This window comes from Mercenaria mercenaria, unplaced genomic scaffold (assembly GCF_021730395.1).
Source record: "Mercenaria mercenaria strain notata unplaced genomic scaffold, MADL_Memer_1 contig_2240, whole genome shotgun sequence".
Classification (NCBI taxonomy): Eukaryota; Metazoa; Mollusca; class Bivalvia; order Venerida; family Veneridae; genus Mercenaria; species Mercenaria mercenaria.
The window spans coordinates 40,931-50,599 of record NW_026460287.1 but is presented as its reverse complement, the minus strand read 5'-3'; positions in this window follow the sequence as shown (position 1 = coordinate 50,599).

Here is a 9,669-nt window from a genome sequence, read left to right as displayed (position 1 = left end):
ACGCCACAACCCGTGTATCATTGAAGGTTCCATGTTCAACGCCGTTTAAATACATCTGTAGATGTCTCTAAATTGCTTTTTTGTTCTTTTAGCATGTGTAAATGTTGAATTCTGCACAACCCGGGGCTAGAGGGCGTGAACGGTAGCATGCATTTCCACTACCGTTCATGAACAGGCTCAATAAAAACTAAGCCTGCAACATTTTCGTTTCTGTCGTGTTGAGCGACCTGTGAAGTTTCTATTTTTTTTCTATTTTATTATCACAGCAGCGTTGTTTGTGCCGTGTGGCGGCCGTAGAAAGTCTCCCCGTACATTCAATCAGGGCTGTTATATTTCAATCTTCTCAGATCGTTCAGCACGACTTTTATGTCATGTTATTATGTCTCCCCCCTCTGGGGGAGATATATTGTTTTTGCACTGTCCCTCCGTCCGTACGTACGTCACACTTCATTTCTGAGCAATAACTGGAGAATCATTTGACATAGAACCTTCAAACTTCATAGGGTTGTAGGGCTGCTGGAGTAGACGACCCTTCTTGTTTTTGGGGTCACTCTGTCTAAGGTCAAGGTCACAGGAGCCTGGACATTGAAAACTATTCCCGATCAATGACCAGAGAATCACTTGACTCAGAATGTTAAACCTTCAAAGAATAATTGATCATGAAAAGTAGATGACCCCTATTGATTTTGGGGTCACTCCGTCAAAGGTCAAGGTCACAGGGGCCTGAAACTTGAAAAACATTTCCGATCAATAACTAGAGAACCACTTGACCCAGAATGTTGAAACTTCATATGATGATTGGTCATGAAAGGTAGATGACCCTTATTGATTTTGGGGTCACTCAATCAAAGGTCAGGATCACAGGGGCCTGAACATTGAAAAACATTTCCGATCAATAACTTGAGAATCACTTTACCCAGAATGTTGAAACTTCAAAGAATGATTGTACATGCAAAGTAGATGACCCTTATTGGATTTGGGGTCACTACGTTAACGGTCAAGGTCAAAGGGGCCTGAACATTGAAAAACATTTCCGATCAATAACTTGAGAACCACTTTACCCAGAATGTTGAAACTTCATAGAATGATTGAACATGCAGGGTAGTTGACCCCCTATTGATTTTGGGGTCAGTCTATTAAAGGTCAAGGTCACAGGGGCCTGGTCATGTAAAATCATTTCAAGAAAATAACTTGAGAACAACTTGACCTAGAATGTTGAAACTTAATAGGCTGATTGGATATGCAGAGTAGATGACCCCTATTTATTTTTAGGTCTCTTGATCAAAGGTCAAGGTCCAGGAGCCTGAACAGTGACTTGAGAATCACTAGGCCAAGAGTGTTGAAATTTAGCGGGATGACTGGACAGGCCATGTAGATGATTCCTATTGCAGCCAACCATCAGTGTCTCTTTGACTTTTGCTCCTGACCCCTATTGACTTCTTGCCTATAGAACTTTGCATTGGGGGAGACATGCGCTTTTTAGCTCACCTCAGCACGAAGTGCTCAAATGTAAGCTTTTGTGATCGCCCTGTGTCCGTCGTCCGTCGTCGTCGGCGTCAACAATTTGACTGTTAACACTCTAGAGGTCACAATTTTGAGCCAATGTTAATGAAACTTAGTCAGAATGTTACCCTCAATAAAATCTTGGAAGAGTTTGATATTAGGTCATCTGGAATTAAAAACTAGGTCACCAGGTCTAATCAAAGTAAAACGTTGTTAACACTCTAGAGGTCACAATTTTGGCCCAGTCTTAATGAAACTTGGTCAGAATGTAACATTTAATAAAGTCTTGGACGAGTTTGATATTAGGTTATCTGGGGCCAAAAACTAAGCCACTAGGTCAGATCAAAGAAAAAGCTTGTTAACATTCTAAAGGTCACAATTTTTGCCCAGTCTTAATGAAACTTGGTCTGAATGTAACCTTTAATAAAATCTTGCACGAGTTTGACATCGGGTTATCTAGGGTCAAAAACTAGGTCACCAGGTCAAATTAAAGGAAAAGCTTGTTAACACACCAGAGGTCACAATTTGAGCCCAATCTTAATGCAACTTGGTCAGAATGTTACCCTTAATAAAGTCTTGGAAGAGTTTGATATTGGGTCATCTTGGGTCAAAACCTAGGTCACCAGGTCAAATTAAAGGAAAAGCTTGTTAACACCGTAGAGGCCACATTTATGATGTGTCTTCATGAAACTTGGTCAGAATGTTAATCTTGATGATCTCAAGGTCCAGTTTGAATGTGGGTCATGTAGAATCAAAAACTAGGTCACCAGATCAAATCAAAGGAAAAGCTAGTTTACACTGTAGATGCCTCATTTATGACCATATCTTAACAAAACCTGGTCAGAATATTAATCTTTATGGTTTAAATTCAAATCTGGGTCAGGTGGGGTCAAAAACTAGGTCACTAGTTTAAATCAAAGGAAACGCTTGTTAATACTCTAGAGGCCACATTTATGATGTGTCTTCATAAAACTTGGTCAGAATGTTAATCTTGATGATCTCAAGGTCCAGTTTGAATGTGGGTCATGTCGGGTCAGAAACAAGGTCATCAGGTTAAAAAAGTAAAAGCTTGTTAACACTGTAGAGCCCACATTTATGACTGTATCTTCATGAAACTTGGTCAGAATGGTAAACGTGATGATCTTAAGGTCAGGTTTGAATCTGGGTTATGTAGGATAAAAAACTAGGTCACCAGATCAAATCAAAGGAAAAGCAATTTTACACTGTAGAGGCCACATTTATGACCACACCTTAATGCAACTTGGTCAGAATGTTAATGTTGATGATCTATAGGTCATGTTTAGATCTGGTTCAGGTTGGGTGAAAAAGTAGGTTACCAGGTCATATCAAAGGAAAAGCTTGTTAACAGTCTAGAGGCAACATTTATGATTGTATCTTTATGAAACTTGGTCAATATGGTAATCTTGATGATCTCAAGGACCAGTTGGAATCTGGGTCATGTCAGGTCAAAAACTAGGTCACCAGGTCATATCAAAGGAAAAGCTAGTTTTCACTTTAGAGGCCACATTTATGACAATATCTTAATGAAACTTGGTCAGAATGTTAATCTTGATGATCTTTATGTCAATAGATCAGGTGAACGATACAGGGCCTTCATGGCCCTCTTGTTTACAAAAGCAATTTCTAATTGGTACTGTTTAGTTTCTCAGCATGACCATTTCGGCCTGGGTGGTTCCAATACTCCCGCTTTCATAGCCTTGTGTATTGTTCAATCATCCATTGGATATGGTGCCTGCTTTTTAATTTTGTCTTTTGACAGTTTCTGTGATATGCAGGCTCCATAACCTCAGCTCCCTTTTCAAAATGCCTGTTTGTTTAGTTCTGCCCATTGTTTTCTCATTTGGGACAAACCCATTCCTTTATCTGGGGACCAAACACCGCTTTTCATGGAATTACACGCCACAACTCGTGAATCATTGAAGGTTCCATGTTCACCGCTGTTTGAATATATCTGCGGATGTCTCTAAATTGATTTTTGTACTTTTAGCATGTGTAAAGTTGAGTTCTGCTCCACTCGGGGCTAGAGGGTTTGGACGGTAGCATACATTTACACTACCGTTCATGAACAGGCTCAATCAAACCGAGCCTGCAACATTTCCTTTTTTATTTTATTCTGTGTAACGTTTATTTCCTTATATACTCAACGGAAAATACGAAAACTAAAAAACGTCATAAAAGGTTGCTTAAATATGAATGACCACATGTATATTGATTATAAAACAAACTGTTGGCACACTGAACTGCATTTCTTATATGTCTTGTCCTTTTTTAAGCTTTTCTGTGTTGAGAATAATTGAAACTCATCGATTTATGATCTGATAAAGTTAAAGTAATGGAACATTCAAACGTTATAGACAAGTTTTTTTTTCTTGTTAGCCAGATAGATTAATGTATCCAATTGTATCATAATTTTTCGTCAGTTGAGGTTTAAGAATTCTTATATCTACTAAAAGTAATTCAAAGTCACTATCAGGTGTGTGGTCAAGAAAAGGCCATAGCGTAAAATCGTAAAAAGATTAAGTCCGCTCTAACTCTTATTAGAATGTTTGTCTTGAGGAAGTTTAGATCATCTGCAAAAGTAAATTATTTAATTTACGGATTACAAACCACGATGCTAATAGATTAGCAACAAAAAATTCCATGCTCACAGAATATTTCTTTTTCATTAATATCCCATGTAATAAATGTCCCTCTAATCAATGTAAATTGTGGAAGAAACAATGTCCAGAGGGCCTGTGTTGTTATCTTGTCAGCCCTTATTCCTCTGTTGAAGTGCTTCCCAGCCAAGACCTGATCAGCGGCTTTAGGGCCGAGAAGAGTGGATTCAACCTATACGAGGGGTTTTCGAAAAGAATTGCTTATTGTGTCGTTGCTCGATATCCACATGGAACTTGAAGCAAACCAATACACACCTGTATAGCGCTATCCAATACCTACACAATGGTGTGTACATGTGTGCTCATAAGTGTAATAGAAAGATTGATAATTTTCCATTTGAATACACACAGTCATTGACTACTGTAATAAATATGATTGGTAAAAGTGTTGCAAAGAAGGAGGAAATACGGGCCTACATAAAAGTTTGCTCTAAGATAGGTTGTTTTTTAAACAAATATTTGCTGAAATTTCTCTACTAAGGTGTCTTATGCCACGGTTCGTAGATGGAAAAAAAGAAATTTGATTCTGGGTTAGAGTCGATCGAAAATGCACACAAATCAGGAATCCGTTTGAAATTTAGTATTAGGCAATAATCATTAAGTATATGGCATAAATCATTTGGTATGTTACATTTAGCATTAAGTAAATGGGATCTAGCATTAAATAATAGGCATTTAGCATTACGTAGTTGGCATTTAGCATGAAGTATTTAGTATCTGACATTGGGAAATAGCATGGCGCTCCGGCTTCCCATAAATGCTAGATATTTTGCCAAATGTTTACTCGATTTAAAGTATTCGGCATTTTAAAGTACAAATTAAATATTTGGTAAATTGTTTTGGCAATCACATGGCGAACAAGTCTGATTGATCATCAATAAAATTAAAACAAATAAAATGGACAAAAAAATAAGGTTAACAGTTTTTCAAAATGTGAATACTGTATAAATAATATTTGCACACACATAGTATCAATTGCCGTCCTCGCTAAACCTGAAATTAGTTGATAAACGCATGATCCTTTTACGAGATATATAATGTGAATGTTTATATTCAAAGTACGCTTACAATACTTACATATTTTTAAACTGGATGTCATTTCGTGCATACCCTACTTGGATTTCTGGTAATTTCACCGGTGCTGGAAAACCGGGATGTAAAGTGACCCTCGTGTTGTAAATGACGTATAACGAATTACATCTATACTGAGCACATCTAGAAACGCACCACCCGCCCGCTTAGCTCAGTAGGTAAGAACGTCGGTCTACGGATCGCGGGCTCGCGAGTACGATCATCGGGCGGGCGCATGTTCTCTGTGACTATTTGATAAACGACATTGTGTTTGAAATCATTAGTCCTCCACCTCTGATTCATGTGGGGAAGTTGGCAGTAACTTGCGGAGAATAGGTTTGTACTGGTACAGAATCCAGGAACACTGGTTAGGTTAACTGCCCGTCGTTACATGACTGAAATACTGTTAAAACAGCGTTAAACCCAAAAACAAACAAAGAAACGCAACACTTGGTCTACAGTCAATATATTTTAACCGACTTGCAATGGTAAATACAAATGGTGGCTTTACAAGTTGTTAACTGTGTGCTTGTTCAAACGTGAATTTGAACCCTTGATATAATTCAAATATACATGTACAAGGAAATTATAAAGGAAAGTAAGAAATACTCGAGGGTAAAAACGTTGCGTTTCTAGATGTACTGAGCATATATAGTAATTTCCTGCAATAATATTTTTTTTTGTAAAACCGGATAAAAATCAAATACCTTGATACTTTCTTTTTGTTCCTTATAATATATCTTTCGATACAACAAATATTTTACAAAAACATAACGTTTCACTGCAGATGATAAAAAATACCGGAACCATGACGTTGTTTTTGTCTTTGTAACGTAATGACGTACTCCCTGTTTACGGATGTAAAGTTCGCGCTCTTTGTTAATACACTAATAGACACACTCTGCTTTTGATTTTTCTCATAGGTGAACATTGTAAGAAATGACTCTGTAGGACACCCTCAAAAACATTCGCTGACCCATGAGGTTTCATTTCCCTGTCAAACAGTCTTTCAGACACCGGAAGATACCCATTTTATTATTTTTTTTTTTATTTTTCCATTCAAGACAACTACCATCAGTTTAAATTCCCACTAGTACTTACTTTACTAAATAGCAAATTTCAAATATTTAGTTAGGCAGCTATAAAATACTTCAGATTGCACAGCAACCATTACATTTCAAGATATTAAAGATATTTTTTATGATTCCATGTAACACATTTCAACCAATCTGCTGATGTCTCATTAAATCTTGCGGGTTTCTCTTCACATTTTTCGACCAGTCAAAAGCCGCTATTTATTAACAACATATGACCTAATGTAAGAACAAATTGCTTTTATGAAGTCGTCTAGGAACGAATTCCTGACCTGGACTTAACCATGCCACTTATCTTAAGTTTGCAAATCAGATTACTTGATAACACATTATAGATAATTTATCAAAATGAAAGATATATGCTACACTCTGCCTGATTTGACGAGAGTGTTATTTTTTTCTCTCTGCTGAATGCACAACGCTGAGTGAAATGTTAGACAAAGTGTGTATCCTTACAGTTTTAAAGCTACGTTTAGCAAGAATATTGTTATAGCTAAAAATGATAAGTAAGTTTAATAAATATAATAAAAACCTGTCCAAATACCAACAGATATCAATTTACATAGAGAGCTGGATACGGTCTGCGTATCACAGGAATAAGAGTGTAATTAGCCGATCGATTAAAGCCTTCTAGGTAGAAAAGTGTCTTCCAGACCACTGCAGTAATTATTCATCGTAGGAAAAGCGAAACAAATTTGCACCCCTACGAAACCTTTGTGAAAAATTAAAAGAGAACCATTTAAATTGTTAAAGTGTCGTGTTTAGTTTTTGCAAAATAGATGACAGAAAAACATATGATATGAAAACTTCATAAACGTCTTGTCTTATTACAGTTCGCCGACTATCTTTTTTTTAAAATATATTTCTTGTTCACAAGGTGTTACTGTTTGGCTCTGTTAATCTTATTCAGCTATCTAAAATGTATACAGCTATAATGTGAGACATGCGAATTTTGTATACATAAGAAACTACTTACATGTAATTCTAACTTAAAACTTGTTTATCTCCCTGTAAAACATATTAATCTGATTTAAAATCAGTGTGCCTACATGTATTTAAATATAACATTTTAAGACTAAAGATTCCTCGAATGAAAGTCATGCCTGCATCAGAATTAGATAAGCCATATACTCTGTAGCTTACAGAATACTGGAAGAACTGAAACTTTCAGAAAGCATTCTTTCCAAAGCAAAATGACACAATATGTACCTCAGCAAGTAGACACCATTGTTTGTATGACTGATAAATTGTTGAAAAAGACGCTAATATAGGATACAATCACAAACACATTAACACATTATTTTAACAAGCCATGGGAAATGTACAGCTTTCACATTCTTCATTCCATCTCGAAGTATCAAGTACAAGGAAATTTGTAAACAGATTTCAAATAAACGACCCCTGGACTAGTAAATCCCAGCTTCCTGGTTCTCTTAATCAGTTGAAACATTATTTTCACCATTTAGACCGTGGTTAGTTCTTGACATTGATTGATAACAACCCTAAAATTAAGATAATGAATTTCGGATTGTACTAGATTACGATATTTAACATAGAATCTACTCTGGCTCACTTAACTACATTTAATCATAAAAATAAGAACAAAGTTATAGTCTAGGAGCTAGTCTAGGTCAGGGTAAAGCCTACGAGGACTTCCTACAAGCCAACTGAACGATCATACATGTTTTTTCGTCAAATGTCAGTGTAATTTAAGTATCTAGTTATCTGGTGGTTACAGCTTGTAAACAACCTGGTTTTGCGATTAACTTCTGTCTTTGCCCGGAAACAAAAGAGAATTTGATCCCTTCCAGTTCTGCAGACGTAATAACACAATGTCATTTAAACGTGCGTTATCTCTACAATTAATCAACACAACACCTAATTCACATCCAAAATGTAGGTTGATTGTATGAAACACCTTCTGCCTGGTATCTTTTCAGACGTTTTGCCTACAAAACCAAATATCAGTCAAAACCCTACGACTAGAAAACCGAACGACATTACAAGCCCAAAACTAAAACTACTAACGGGATTAAATACCTTAGAATTTGTCGCCATCTCTTGTGCAGTCGTCGCAGGAATTGTTTTAATCATAGTGCACATTTGCTACTGTAAACGTGGAAGAAATCATCAAAACCAATGACCCCGCATCCGGTTTGACAAGAAGAGAAAACGAAACATATAGCGATAAAAATTGAATCACTCTTGACTGTTATGAAGTACATATTCAACTACCACAATTACTTCATATAATTATTTATCATATATTTATAACACCGTTTTGACTTAAGCAAATTATTAACTCCAAAATTATCATTATAGTCTTATGTAATTAGCTTATTTTTGTCGTTGAAATATTTTTTCTGTAACAATTTTTGACAATATTTTGTTTTTCATTAGTTTCCATTCATCTTTTTAAATTGAGACGCTCATTATATTTGATATGCTTTCTCATCGTTAAGTCCGTACATATGGGATGTCAAGGGAGGAATTTTCATTGAGTTATAGTAACATATAGCGTCATTATTTTCAATAAACTGATGCTGCGCATTCATCTGATACAGTGATGTGTTTAAGGACGATTTTGTCAAAACTCTATCATCACAGTTTCTATGTATGTTATGTTTGATCAGATTTGGTCTTTTTCCTCATAAAAAGTCCCCATGTGGCCTATAATTGTGTCGGTGTGACGTTGCAACCAATAAAAAGTCTTCTTCATAATTATATTATATTTTACTGTTAACCTTATTGTTCTAAAAGATCGGACATTGAATTTCATCTTACTTGTGTATATTCTCATAATTAGTTATTTCATTATGAGAGGAAAGAAACATACGTATTAGTGATGACATCTCTGGTGACTGTTTTAATGCATTTGTCACATAGCACATCCTTTGAATGCTTTATACAAAACATAATTTGCAATAATAGTATATGCATATTGCATAATACCAGAATTTGGATTTTTCTGGGTCATCCACCAAATGATATATTCAATTTTTATTGGGAATGTTTGGTGTAGGTACTGATGTAAAGAGGTTCAGATAATCATTTCCATTATGGTAGTTCTAAACTCTTTTCTTAAGAAATGTGAACATATAAAAATTATTTCATTTGCCGTCGCTTCTACCATGTGACACTGGTCTTAAGTATGCCCTATGATGCTTGTTATCTAATATTTAAATAAAACATGTTATAAAACTTTGCGATTGCAGAATATTGAATCCCTGTATTTAAAATAAAGCATTGGGAAGTAAAACTAAAACATGTCCGTCGACGGCTGGTATTAAATACCGCAGGTCAAGTTTAAATGCATGACCAAG